Source organism: Anguilla rostrata, chromosome 3 (genome assembly GCF_018555375.3).
Source record: "Anguilla rostrata isolate EN2019 chromosome 3, ASM1855537v3, whole genome shotgun sequence".
NCBI lineage: Eukaryota > Metazoa > Chordata > Actinopteri > Anguilliformes > Anguillidae > Anguilla > Anguilla rostrata.
The window spans coordinates 29,683,416-29,698,379 of record NC_057935.1 but is presented as its reverse complement, the minus strand read 5'-3'; the positions used below and the strand labels follow the sequence as shown (position 1 = coordinate 29,698,379).

Here is a 14,964-nt window from a genome sequence, read left to right as displayed (position 1 = left end):
TCTGGCTAATGAGTTACATGGTGTGTGGTCAGTGAGTTACAGGACGTTTGGTCAGTCAGTTACAGGCTGTCAGTGAGTTACTGGGTGTGTGGTCAGTCAGTTACAGGGTGTCAACGAGTTATAGGGTGTGTGGTCAGTCAGGTACAGGGCGTGTTGTCAGTGAATTACAGGGCGTGTGGTCAGTTAGTTACAGGGTGTCAGTGAGTGTTTGGGTGAGTGGTCAGTCGGGGCGTTTTGTCAGTTAGGTACAAGGCGTGTGATCTCTGAGTTACAGGGTGTCCGTCAGTTATCTCTGAGTTACAGGGTGTCCGTCAGTGTCCGTCAGGCGTTTTGAAAGTCAGTTACAGGGCCCGTGGTCAGTGAGTTTTAGGGCGTGTGGTCAGTGAGTTACAGGGCATGTGTTCAGTGACTTTCAGGGTATGTGGTTTTTGAGTTACAGGGCGTGCGGTCAGTGAGGTACAACGCGTGTGGTCACTACCCTGTAAAAAATCCATCAAAAAAAATAAGAAAAAAATGCTAAAGTGTAGAGGAAAAATGCTTGAATGAAGCAAAATTATTTTCCAGTGCGGTGAGATAATTTGACTTGGTAAAATTTCTTAAAACAAGAAAAAAGAACTTGCAAGAGAAATTCTCTTAAGGTCTTAAAATATATATATTTTTTTTTAAAGTGAAAACGTTATAAAACAGAGGCAAAAATACTCAATACTAGCATATTAATCATGTTTGTGAAACTTCATGAATAAGATTTATGTGCTCAATTCAAGAAAATGCTTGTTTAAAACAAGCAAGAATTACTACTAATTTTAAGCTATATTACCCAGATTTCCAGCAACAGAGCAAAAACCTAGCTCATTAAATATAATTTTGCTCCTGTTTTAACAACTCTTCTCTTGATGTTTAGTGGAAGTCTAAAAACAGGGATTTCTAATAAACAGAATCAAGTGAAATTGGTTGAAAACAAAACTTTTATTTGCAATTCAAGCATCCACAGAATGTTCCGTCAGACTACGTATTCTTAGACAACCAGCCCACTGACTAACTGCTTCAAACCAAGAGAGCAGACAATATAGATATGTAAACAGTAAATGGCCCAATATTCCTTAGACTTAATAAAGTAATTTTCTTCTCTGAAACATGTTGTAAATCTAAGTGTAACACTACATTCCTTCTGGAGGAATGTTACTCAATGGTTTTGCATACACTCTGGAATGTCTGGAACATTATTCATTATTGATTTAACATGAGGAAGGCACAACACTCTTAAGAAAAACCCAAGATTGAAAAACTAAATTTCACAAAAAGATGCAGATGCAGAGTACAAAAAAAAAAGAAAAGAAAACACAAATCTGTCACCAAGTGTCCCATTTATACAAACTAGCCAAGAAACTTGTTCCAGTCTGCCATGGCTTTCCAATAGGACCGAGTTGCATCTCTCACATGTATGGCATCCTTCAGTATCTCGGTTTGAATTTCCTTCATCTACAACCAGGTGAGGACAAGAAATGTATCTCTTCTTCAGGAACACATCTGGGTCTTCAGAGGGCTGTTGAAAAAATACAATGGAATAAAACTCATGAATGTCTGAATGAATCAGTGCACAGAATTGAGTGATTGACAGAAGTCATATTTTTAAAAAGCTTCTTTACTGTCAACACGTGAATGAGAGCCTCACTTTCTTGTCTCAACTTCTTTGATGGACCAGTTGAAGATGGAAACATGGCTGGTAGGGCCTTTGACAAGTTTATTGTTTTTTCCTCTGCAGAAGAGAAACAAAAACTTTAATATAACTTTAATCTTGGGTGGTATAAAATTTCCAGACCAAAAATGACCAACTGCTTATAGTTAGCAAGCAGTAGTTGGGTCAGTTCTTTTCAATTTTCAGTGCAAAAAGCACTTAAACGTACTACACAAAAACATTCAACCATGTCCACTGGTCACATAATCCTATATGAAGTACAATTTCACTTCAGATGAACATTATACATGGAGTATATACATGCTTTTTGTGCTGATTAAGAGCTGAATCCGCTATATGTGCCAACACTGTGGCTAACTAGCGGTAGCTGGATGTTTCATATAGAAGGACAGCATAGACTGAGCATGGAAGATATCCATCGATCAGCACCATCACCAGTGAGCAGGAAGTACCAACAAGTATCCAAAATTCTGAACTAACCCTTTAAGTGTTGTGCAGAATACTGTGATGGTCATATATGAGTGAGGACATTGAAAGTCTTACCATCGCTTAATATAACTTGAGGTTTCATGAGTTTTTTCATGACACCATAAAAAGTTGCTTTTGTCTGGAAACTGTCACACCGTTCCTTGACCTTGCTGAGATAGTTGGGGTTGTAACTGTCAATGATCCTTCCTAGTTCATCAAGAACCTGTAACAATACAGACCACACAAAAACTTAGTGCTGAAGTTAACGTTTCTTATGGTAGTCCTTAAACAGCAGATTTGTTGTGTAAATGCACACGTCTTTTCCCCGGTTTGCCTGCAAGTACCATCTGTTATGTGAGCACCCTCCTGCCATAAGTATTTTGCTGCAGGGAATGCAATCATCCAGTGCATTATAAAGCATGTTAATTATTTATCAGGTACAAATTTACAGTTATTAGTCAGTAGGTGATTAACTTGGTTGACATTCACTGCAGCAAAATGCTTCTGACAGGAGGAATTACCCATGACAAAAGACGCACATTTTAAGCAGTAAATCGGCGGTTTAAGGTCTAGCGTAATAAAAAGCTGATATCACCCCCATTCACTATGGCCTGACCCTCAATTTTACCTCTAAATACAGTATGAACCCTTTAAAAATATTGGTTATGAATATAAGCTAAGACCATTTTGCCAACAGCCCAATCACACAGACATGAAAACACAAATACACAGTGCAATTATGACTACTAGGCATACTTGCAGCCCAAAGACTGAAGAAATCAGTCTTATATAGTTACCTCACGTAGTTACAATCCTTTAGAGAACTAAGTAATTTCCTGGGATAATTCACTGATGTTTACTTACATGCTTCAGATCCTTGAAACATGGATATGCTTCAATAATCTTGGTGGGTCTGTCCTGCTCCTTGAGTGTGTCCGAGTCAAAAGAAGTTCTTCTAGCTTCAAATTCCAGGTTGAATAGTTGGGAAACAACTTCATTATTTGGCTAGGGTTTTTTGCAGATCTCTTGAAGGGTTTTGTAGTGCCTTGCTTGTGCTTGGCGACTGTCCTGGTCAACAGACCCATCCTATTAAAAGGAAAATATGAATAATTCGTGTTGTTGCCTCATGATATCAGATGTGCCACATAAAAAAGAAACAAACTTAGAGAACAAACATTGTTGAAGTGTACACTATTGGACAAGTGCAGACAAATTTTTTTTGGTGTCTTTCTAAATTTTGGGCCAAATTCTCCTTCACAGTATGACATTTACCCATTATTTCAGCAGGATTCTGCTGTTCAGGGGCTTCCTGTTCTTGTGTACTGCTCCTGACACGAGAGTTTCCAAGTATCACTACGCTCGAGTCAGCATCATAGTCCCCTGAAGAGGTCTGGCTACTTGAAGTTCCAACGCCTCCAACGACATCCATATTGATGCAATGTCTCTTCCGCCATTGGCCACGCTCGGGTGTTGGGCCTTGTTTCCTTTTTGGTGATCGTATATTCTGAAGTCTCTTGTTAAGCTGATTGTAGAGTGTTACTTGTGGAATATCATATAATGATGATTACATTAAAGGGATGTGCCACTGAAATATTGAAGTCAGAGGTTTTCAGACCCCAAGAAGTCCAGCAGTTGTATAGATACTGTGATGTTTGTAAGACATAAATAGCATTTTTGTAATGTTAACTACTGCTTTGCAATACTTTTGTATTGAATTGTACTGTTTGTTTAAACTGTTCGATAAAGTTAGTTCAAACGCATCACTTCCTGTTAGCCAGACCAGGAAGTGAAAGCCACATGTCCACAGCGGTGAATCAGTACATGGATCCACTCGCATCTACACACAAAGACTGATGAATCAATGTCGTAAGTCGATGTATTTCATTATTTACATGTTAAAGTTCATATATTAAGGGTTATTTGATAAGTTAAGATTAAAAACATTGTATTTACAAATATATACATGGTAGTTCATGCTTCTGCAATGCTAATCCCAGTACAATGCTAAGTTTGTAAAAAAAAAACAACAACACTAGACTTAGTGCATTTTCCTTTTCTGTATTTTTATTATCCTGCAGTTTTCACTCCATGTCACTGTGAACGAGTTACCAGTAAACGTTTCTTCAACTATGAGGACAACTCTTGCTTCATTTTGAGTGGAGTTTAGCTTCGTGTTTAGTCTGCGGTTCTTACACCCTTACGAAAACACTAAAGTGAAAAGACAGAAGAGATCAGTATTTGTAAAGTATCAGAATGGCTTCCAAAAGCGTAAAATCATCAACTTTAAGTGCAAGATCATCAGTCTCTTCGTCCAGTGCGGCAGGACGCGCCCGAACTAAGGCCGAAGCAGCTAGGATAAGAGCAGCGTACGCATCACAGCAACTAAAGCTGAAGCTAGAATTAGCTAGACAAGCACTAAAGATGCAGAAAAAAGGAGAAGAGATGCTGAAGCACAGTTTTAAAAAATTAGAATAGACGCAGAACTAGAAGTGTTACAGATATAATGCGAAGCAGAAGCAACAGCAGCATAAGCACAGATGTTGGAAATAGCAGAAGGATTGCAAGTTATAGACGAAGCTGTAGCAACAAAAAAGCAAAATCGAACGCACCAGTGAATATGTCCGTTCACAAAACATCCTGAAACAATGTGCTAACTCCCCACACCCACCTATTGTGGGCCCATCCCGTATGTAACCGGATAAGAGTGTCATAAAATGGCGGTCCTCCACGGAAGACATTGCACAACCATCATTAGGTAACCCTAAAGCAGAATTCAGCCCTATATCCCGAAGCAAGCTTCTCCAGCCAGCCCAACACCTGTAGCAGAACCCTTGGCACAGTACTTAGCCAGACGAAGTCTCGCAACCTCAGGCCTGTACCAATTTGATGACAAGCCTGAAAACTACTGCGCATAGTACGCCTCATTCACCAATACAATCAGTGTTATTAATTTGAGTGCTGCCTAGCAACTCGACCTCATGACAAAGTGGCTTGGCAAGGAGTCATGTGAATATGTAAAACGCATACGCTTAGTGTATGTTGGCAATCCCACTGTGGCGCTAAACAAGGCATAGGAATGTCTCCGCGAATGCTACGCCGCCCCAGAGATCATGGAGAAGTCACTTTTTCAGCGACTGGAGAGTTTCCCGAAGCTCACCAACAAAGACCATGTCAAGCTCCACGAGCTCGGCGACTTGCTGACTGAGATCCTTGGTGCCAAAGAAGATGGCTATCTCACAGGTCTGTCGTATTTGGACACCTCACGAGGCATCTCGCATCTCAGAAAAACTACCTTTTGGACTTCAAGAGAAGTGGCTGTCCGCTAGTTCAAGATACAAGGAAGAGAACAATGGTCAGTTCCCTCCCTTTGAGTACTTCTGCAGATTTGTGTGCTATGAAGCCAAAAAGTGGAACGATCCCAGCTCCATGCACCAAGGGAGCACTGCAACCTCTACCAAACAGGACAGACTCACCTTGAAGAAATTCAACAATGACAGATCTATCTCGGTACACAAAACCGACGTTTCCTCAGTAAAAATCAACAAACAATCAAATGATGACCCCACCAAGACCTGCCCAGTGCAGAACAAACCACACTCACTCCAGGATTGTAGAACAGAGAAAGGCCTTCCTCAAAGAGAAAGGAATATGTTTCAGATGTTGTGCATCTACCTCACACCTTGCTAAAGATTGCAAGTCTTCAGTGAAGTGCCTGGAATGCAACCGCACCTACCATGTCACAGCCATGCATCCTGGTCCACCACCTCAAACCCCAAAGGCTCCTTCACCGTCACAAGAGAACGGTGGGGAGGGAGAAGCTAATGCTAACATGGCTGTCATTAGCTCAAGTTGCACAGAGGTTTGCAGCACAGGCTAATGGAGCCGCTCTCGTGCAAAGATCTGCCTCGCAAAGGTATATCCAAAGGATGCTAGGCACAAGGCTGTCAATGCCTACGTGATCATGGATGACCAGAGCAATCGCTCACTAGCGAAACCAGTTCTTCAACCTCTTTGATGTAGAAGGCAAATCATTCCCGTACAGGCTGAGAACTCGCTCTGGTTTAGTAGAAACGTCAGGGAGACGTACGGAAGGATTCCAAGTTGAATCTCTGGATGGCAAAGTGGTCATTTCTCTCCCACAACTCATTGAGTGTAGTGAGATCTTGAATAATCGCTCAGAGATTCCAATACCAAGTGTCGTGCTGCACCAACCCCATCTCCAGCACATCGGCAAACACCTCCCAGAACTAGATCCGAATGCGGAAATTCTTCTGAAGAGACATTATGAGAGCACATAAGGTCAGACAACAGGTTAACGGGCCGCACAACGCTCCGTTCACACAACGCCTAGACCTTGGCTGGGTGGTAGTGGGAGAGTGTGCCTGGGAAACATTCATAATCCGACGGTCAACAACTTCAAGACTAATGTGCTGGAAGGTGGTCGTCATTCAATTTTTCAACCCTGCACAAGCTACATGCATGTCAAGGAAACACAGGATAGCTTCAACCGAGCAGCCAAAGCTACAGAGATGCTGGGGAAAACGGTGTGTAACAGAACGAAACACGACAACAGACTTGCTCCGTCGATCGAGGATACCATCTTCCTGAACAGGATGGATGCTAACATCTACAGAAACAATGATAATAGTTGGGTTGCCCCACTCCCTTTCACAGAACCATGCCAGCCTCTTCCCAACAACAGAGAGCAGGCCGTCAGCAGGTTTGTGTCTCTTCGGAGAGTGCTAAAAAGAAAACCAGAAATGCAAGAACAGTATGTTGCATTCATGGGCAAGATCTTCCAAAATGGACACGCTGAGGTAGCACCACCGCTGAAGGACGGTGGGGAATGCTGGTACCTTCCTACGTTCGGAGTATATCATCCTCGAAAGCCCAACCAGATCAGGGTAGTCTTTGACTCTAGCGCCCAGTACTGTGGTGTCTCCCTCAACGACATGTTGCTAACTGGTCCGTATCTGAATAATACCCTAATCAGGGTTCTTCTCCACTTTCGGAAAGAGAAAGTAGCAGTGTTAGCAGACATCCAACAGATGTTCCACTGTTTCATAGTGCGTGACGACCACCGCAACTTTCTTCATTTCTTGTGGTACAAGGACAATAACATTACTAAGGAGGTCATTGAGTACCGGATGAAAGTCCACGTTTTCGCCAACAGCCCTTCACCCGCTGTGGCAATCTATGGTTTGAGAAGAGCCATCAGAGAAGGAGCACAGCAGTATGGCGCTGACACTGTTGAATTTGTGGAAAGACACTTCTATGTTGACGAAGGCTTGATATCCGTACCAACCGACTACGAAGCAATCGACTTGATGAGAAGAACGCAGACCTCTCTAGGAGAATCAAACCTTCGTCTCCACAAGTTCGCCTCAAACAGCCAAACAGTCTTGAAGGCCTTTCCCCCAGAGGACTGCGGAACGATCGTCAAGGAGCTAGATCTCACCGGAGAGACACTGCCCCACACAGCGCAGCTTGGGTCTGCTCTGGGAGATATACACAGATACCTTCACTTACGTTGTGTCGACAAAACCCAAACCATTCACTCGCCAAGGGGTTCTGTCCACAGCAAACAGTATCTTCGATACCCTGGGTTTGTTGGCGCCTGTCACCATCCAGGGAAGGGCTCTCCTAAGAGAGCTTACCTCCGAACTCTCAGACTGGGATACTCCTCTCCCCAAAGAGAAACTTGACAAGTGGGACACTTGGCAAGAATCGCTCCAAGATCTCAGACAGCTTCACGTGCCACATACTTACTCTAATATGTCACTTTCGAAGGCAGAGCACACCGAGCTATGTGTGTTCTCGGATGCCTTGACGACGACAATCGGGGCTGTTGCATACCTGAAGACAGTCCAAAAAGATGGACAAACCGAGGTTGGATTCATCATGAGTAAGGCAAAGCTAGCACCCCAATCTGAACCTACCATCCCACGATTGGAGCTGTCCGTGGCTGTCTTAGCCGTCGAGATGGCGGATCTCATCTAAGATGAGCTAGATGTCAAACTGGATGCTACAAATTTCTATAGCGACAGTAAGGTAATCCTTGGTTACATCCACAATGCGACTAAGAGATTCTACGTCTACGTCCACAACCAAGTGCAACGTATATGCCAGTCCTCAAAACCTGAGCAATGGCATTACGTTAACTATGAGGAAAACCCTGCCAACCACGCGTTAAGATCCTTACCTGCATCTCGCCTGGCGCAGACCACCTGGTTCTCCGGACCATCCTTCCTGAGATCATCACCTGCGGAAAAAGCACAAACAAGTGAAAAATTTAACCTAATAGAACCGGAAAATGACAGTGAAATCAGACCAGAAGTAAAGACCTACAATACTTACCTGAATGAGGAGATACTCACCCCAGTCCGCTTCCAACGCTTCTCCAGTCTCCGCTCACTCCTCAGAGGTGTCGCCTTCCTCATCCACATCGCCAGATCCTGCAAACAGAGGAACGAAGACCGTGAGTGCAAAGGGTGGCACAGATGTAAGCGTCCTCGCACCCCAGAGGAACTGGACTAAGCAATACACGTTGTCCTTCAAGCGTCACAAAGGTCAGAATTCACAAAGGAACTTGCAGCTCTCCAAGCGCAAAAACCAATTCCCAAAAACAGCTGTCTCCAAAAGCTCAGCCCGATCATCGAGAACAACTTTATCCGTGTCGGAGGTCGACTACAACACTCCAACCTGGAGTCTGGTGAAAAGCAACCCATAATTTAGCCTAAAGACAGCCATGTATCCCTACTGCTGACACGCCACCATCATGAGCAAGTGAAGCACCAGGGTCTTCACATCACGGAGGGAGCTGTAAGGATTATGGGTCTTGGGTGGCAAGAGACTCAGAAACTCAGTATTCCACAACTGCACGACATGCAGGAAGCTCCGAGGGAAGCTCGAGGAACAACACATGGCAGATTTACCATCCGAACGCCTTCAGGCATGCCCTCCGTTTACATATGTGGGACTGGACGTCTTTGGTCCTTAGTCAGTCGCAGCTAGGCAGACCCGAGCAGGAAGCAAGAGATGGGCCATCATGTTCAGTTGTATGAGCTCAAGAGCTGTTCATGTTGAGCTAATAGAGTCATTAGGCACATCAAGTTGCATAAATGCACTCAGGCGCTTCTTTGCCATTAAAGGCCCGGTCCAACCGCGGAACTAACTTCATCGGCGCTAGCAAGGAACTCGGGATAGGTAAAAGCCAGCTGGACCCAAACATGCAAAGGTATCTAAGTGAGCAAGGATGTGTCTGGGAGTTCAACCTACCACATGCTTCCCATATGGGGGGCTGTTGGGAGAGAATGATAGGCACCGCGAGAAGAATCTTGGATTCCATGTTGCTCCAGCTAAACACTTGCCTCACCCATGAAGTGCTCTCTACGTTAATGGCAGAAGTCACTGTGATTATGAACGCGCGACCACTTTTACCAGTATCTACAGATCCAGACAACCCCCTGATACTCTCTCCATCGATGTTCCTCACGCAGAAGACCAGAGTCCCACCTCCTCCTGGTGACTTCTCGGAGAAGGATCTGTATACGAAACAGTGGAGACAAGTCCAAGCTCTCGCAAATCAGTTTTGGGCACGATGGCGACAAGAATACCTACCTTATTTACAACACAGACAGAAGTGGATGACGCTTCGCAGAAACCTACAAGTCGGGGATTTAGTCCTGCTCAGAGACAAACAGGCCAAACGCAACTCCTGGCCTATGGCTAGGATCTCCGCCACGTTCCCTGGTAAAGACGGACACGTCAGAAAGGTCGAGGTTAAAACAGCTGACCGAGATAATGTAAAGACATTTCTCAGACTAACTGCGGAAGTTGTCTTACTTCTCCCAGAAGGCAGGCAGAAAGACTGATTTGAACTCCTTGTAGCCTAGGTTTAGTGACCTCACTGAGGTCACTAAAACAGACATCACACTCCCCTGTTCGATAAAGTTAGTTCAAATGCATCACTTCCTGTTAGACAGACCAGGAAGTGAAAGCCACATGTCCACAGTGGTGAATCAGTACATGGAACCATTTGCATCTACACACAAAGACTGATGAATCAATGTCGTAAGTCGATGTATTTCCTTATTTACATGTTAAAGTTCATATATTAAGGGTTATTTGATGAAAAATGCATTTAATAAATTAAGATTAAAAACATTGTATTTACAAATATATACAAGGTAGTTCATGCTTCTGCAATGCTAATCCCAGTACAATGCTAAGTTTGTAAAAAAACAACACTAGACACTAGTGCATTTTCCTTTTCTGTATTTTTATTATCCTGCAGTTTTCACTCCATGTCACTGTAAACGAGTTACCAGTAAACATTTCTTCAACTACAACGACAACTCTTTCTTCATTTTGAGTGGAGTTTAGCTTCGTGTTTAGTCTGTGGTTCTTTCACCCTTACGAGAACACTAAAGATACAGAAACAACTGATTGATAAAGATGCACAATGAATACAGTCCAAGAATCTGTCACCCTATTGCTCATCTTTTCCATTAAATTGTTGTTTAAGCCTGCGAACGTATCGAAAACACTGATGGTGTAGGATTTGGATTAATCTCCTCGATAAAGTACGTCTGCAGATTGAAAACATCAGATGAACTTTCATATTCCTTTTAAGTTTTTCCTGAAGTATGCATGTGCATTTTCCCCAGTGGATTTAAAAGGTAATTGATTGCCATTGTTACTGAATTCATGTACATGCATACCTCAAGAAAAATAACGTAATGACATCCTATTATATTAGATTTGATTTGCTGGCGTCAACAATGTACAAATACTCAAAAGAACCCAACAGTAATAAATAACATCTTATAAATGGCCATGTTATTTCTTGCTTTGTGGGATATCTAGCATCTTCTGTCTCAACACGTGCTCTTAGAATGGAGATCATGTTTGTTTCTCACTAGTCTGCATCTAAGTTCCTTTGACATTATGCAGTCCTCTATCCCAGTATGCTTCCTTTCATAGTAGAGCTTGCGAATTTACTCCAACTCGCTGTCTGTGTATATGACATACTCTGGGCTGTGTAGCTTTAGAACTTTCTTTGGGGGCAGGTGTTTGTTTTAGCCCAGCACTGCAGCACATTTTTAAGCTAATTAAGTAATCATGGTCTTCAGTCAAGCAGAGTCAGGTGTCTTTTTTCTGGACCATAACAAAAGCAAATGCCCACCACGGCTCTTTTCAGATACAACTGGACACCCATGGTCTATAATAAACTGACAAGACTACACACACTAGTGACGACACAAATTTACAGCTTAGAGTCAATGTAAGACTGCACCTAGCTAACCAACCTCTTGGTTTTCTCCCAGATCAATTTTTTTCCAGATTTGTCTCCTCCTGAGGAGCTGGAAACACTTATAATATTATCAAATTTCAGCACACACATAGGGCCAGCCCTAGACTTCTGGGGCCCTAAACAGCCTATTGCTTATTCATTTGAGCAGCTCTGCACACACACTAAAGTTAAAATGCTATACATATTTGTGAGGTAGGGCCAACAACCAAGTAGCTTTGCACTAGTGTCACTAGCTCTACTTTTAATTTTCAAATAAAGACAAAAAAGCCCCCCGCAGAAAATAAATATGGGCTTAGCAGTATATATAGTTAGCAGTGCTCAGAGAGACAAGATCCAAAGTTTCCCACATAACATCACGTGCACGCATGTGAGCAGGGTAGTACCTGCATTTCTGCCCCAGTGGGGCACATCCATTTTCTCAGTTTCCAATAAAGCCCAATGATTGCATATGCTCAAAAGAGGCTTACTGGCTCCATAGACTGAACACATTGGCAAAAACAGGACTCAACTAAGAACACCAATCTCGACAAAAACATTTCTAGATGGGCCTAGTTTTGTGCCTGGGGACATTGTCATGCTGAAACAGGAAAGGGCCTTCCCCAAACTGTTGCCACAAAATTGGAAGCACAGAATCGTCTAGAATGTCACCGCATCAATATTTGCCTTCACTGGAACTAAGGGGCCTAGTTCAAACCATGAAAAACAGCCCCAGACTATATATACTGTATATATACACACACACATACACACACACACATACATGTATATATATATATATATATATATATATATATATATATAAGGTTCTGTTTTGGGTTGCTGCTGGCAGGGCGATTCTTTAGTTGGCATATTGATAAGATTTGAATGAATTGGACCTTCAATGCAATTACAAAATCATTCTAAGAGTAACTGATTCAAAGGTTGAACAGCTAAAAAACAGGTAAAAATCAGTTATAAGACCAAGACCTATTATACTCTTGGCATTATGGTATCTGTAATAAGCTACACTGACTAGCGTAAGTGTTTCATATGAAAAAGAACATAGTTATATGGTCTCAGTGTGCATGTCCTTCATCCATAATTTACCTTGAGAAGGGCATTGCCAAACCGTTGGACTGGTGTGGTATTTTATTTGTTTGTTTGTTTGCTGTATCGATAAATGATTATAACTGAAGAAACCGCCTGCTTATTGGGTGTGCTGTACACCTGATATTATCTGGAAATCTCCACTTTTAATTCTGAAATTAGCAAGCGGTTCCAAATGAGAAATTTGTTTAGATTATGCTTGCAGTGCCACAGCCAAGTCATTAAAACTGCAATACACCTCCAACCTAAAATCAGTAGCTAGCTAAGTTAGCTACACATTAACTAAAGTAACAGGCTAGCTAGCTAGCTTCATATTAACTTACCTTTCAAAATGACGACGGTTGTGTCATCAAAATTTTTCCACATCTCCATTTTCGAACTTCCTCATAGACAGATCACTTTCTCTGTAAAATCAAAAGCCAGTTTGATTTCAGTAATGTTAGTCTAGCTTCTTGGCTTGCTATTCTATAAATTAGCTAGGATAGCTACAAAATTACCAATAGCTGGTGTTAGCTAGCAAGTGAAGTACTGTTGCAGCTTACACGTGTTGCCTGTGGGAAAGTGCACCTTTTAACTAGCAATTCATTAAATACGATGACGTTATCTTTGCCTGAACTATCCCTGTTATTACACCAAATTAGGAGCCCTGCCTTTACTTACTTGCATTACACCGTCGTCTATGTCAAAGAATGATTCATTTCAAATCCACACAACCAGTCAATACACGCCTTCAAGCAAATTAACGTTCGAGAGAGTAGAGTGTCTGTGGGCAACTACCATTTTCGGAGGATTCAGCACTTCACATTAAAAAGTCTAGTGCTTCTTCCACGATGTATAATAGTTACTGTATTATAACTATTATATCTATATACATATTATATATATTCGATATTAATGAATCGACCTGATATTGGCATACATAAAGGTTAGTAATAATATCTAGCAGCCCAGTCACACTCCCTACTTGTTAACATGGTATAAGCTAAGAATGTCAAACTCTGTAAGAGCGGGAATCTGGAAAAATAACAGTCACAGATGAACCTAGTTCGACGCTAGGAAGCCATACTTTGAGTTTTTGGCGTTTGGAGTCCTTTACGTATCTAGATCGTCATTTAACAGCAGCAATGAGTTGGCAGTGCATGTTTATGGCCCTGACTTTGACATCGCTATTAAGTCACATAAATAGAGTACATGGTCGTAGCACTGATCTCCATGTCATTTGTGGAATAGATGGCTGTGCAGAAGATTACAGCGTTTTCAATTCATTCCACTACTACATTAAGCACACGCATGCTTTATATATGGCAAGTGGACACCCACCAGCAAACTGGACTCCAGGGACTGAACTAAATCTACCAGACAGAGATTTGTCTCAAATTGGTTGTGAAACTTTTGGCACACCTATTTTTCCTGCTTGTAAAACACTCGAGCAGACCAACACTAACCTTAATCTGTAATTCCAAGAAGTTGTTGAAGATGCTTCACGTGGATCGAATGAAAATCCAAGCACTTTCGACACGGTCCCACTTGACCGGCATCTGGAGATGGAGGATTCGATGGTGCAACACAGAGACAGGGTAAGTTCTTAGAGTATAAAAAGGGGTTTAAACTTGTGAACATGACCATGTGTAAGGTATGTGCACACAGTATGTTCAAGATGTCTCCTACTACTAGTTAAATTTGTTAGCTAGCTGGTGGACTGAAATGTATCTTTAAATGTTGCGTTTTGCTATTTTTTCAGAGGATTCGCTGTTAGAAGTGCCACTTAATGTTGAACAGAATTAACGCGATTGCACTAATGTTACCATCTTTCACAGGAGGGATGCAAGGTGTTGCAAGGTGGATCTAAGCAAACGTGCCACTGCCTTTGTCTTGAATGTACGGGAAAAATTCCACCTCTTACAGGTACATTGGCTAAAATAATGCTGATTTAATGTTATTAAGGTTATTAAGGAGTTCAGATGATGTGTTATGTTAATTGTTAATGATGTATCACTTCCCATTGCTTTGTAGAGAGCTGTAAATAACATGGTGGCCAGGGTTCAGCAATAAGCAATATCATGCATCTCTGCTAGAGTACCTAAGAAATCATTTGAAGCAGGTATTTGAACGGCAGCCCGGAAATATCGACAAACTTCAAAGTGATGCACTGAAGGTCTTTGATGATTCCACAGATCCTTTCACCAGAGTTGCAACAACCTACATGCAGGACAGCGCTATTCAGCAGTTGAAACCAGCAGAACTAGAGGAAAATGTTATTTCACAAACCGCATGTAGAACAAGAAGTGGTACCTCAAGAGTCCTTGCAATTCAAAAGTTGTTCTTTCAGTACATACCATTAATAATAAGTTTGGAACAAGTATTATCCCATCCCAGAATTTTAGCTATGATAGAGGAG

The 14,964-nt window shown here is 42.1% G+C and overlaps 2 long non-coding RNA genes across 2 annotated transcripts; one reads left to right on the top strand and one right to left on the bottom strand.

Annotated features, from left to right (window-relative positions):
• Positions 1 to 923: 923 nt before the first annotated feature.
• LOC135251997 (uncharacterized) lies at positions 924 to 14,388 on the bottom strand. Its single transcript, XR_010329241.1, has 8 exons — positions 14,012 to 14,388; positions 12,890 to 12,970; positions 8,542 to 9,913; positions 8,367 to 8,426; positions 3,029 to 3,250; positions 2,240 to 2,387; positions 1,673 to 1,756; positions 924 to 1,543 (listed from the first exon to the last, which is right to left on the bottom strand). It is a non-coding gene; the product is annotated as an uncharacterized LOC135251997 (long non-coding RNA).
• On the top strand, positions 3,860 to 14,471 carry LOC135252003 (uncharacterized). Its single transcript, XR_010329247.1, has 3 exons — positions 3,860 to 4,030; positions 14,034 to 14,143; positions 14,384 to 14,471. It is a non-coding gene; the product is annotated as an uncharacterized LOC135252003 (long non-coding RNA).
• The last annotated feature ends 493 nt before the right edge of the window (positions 14,472 to 14,964 follow it).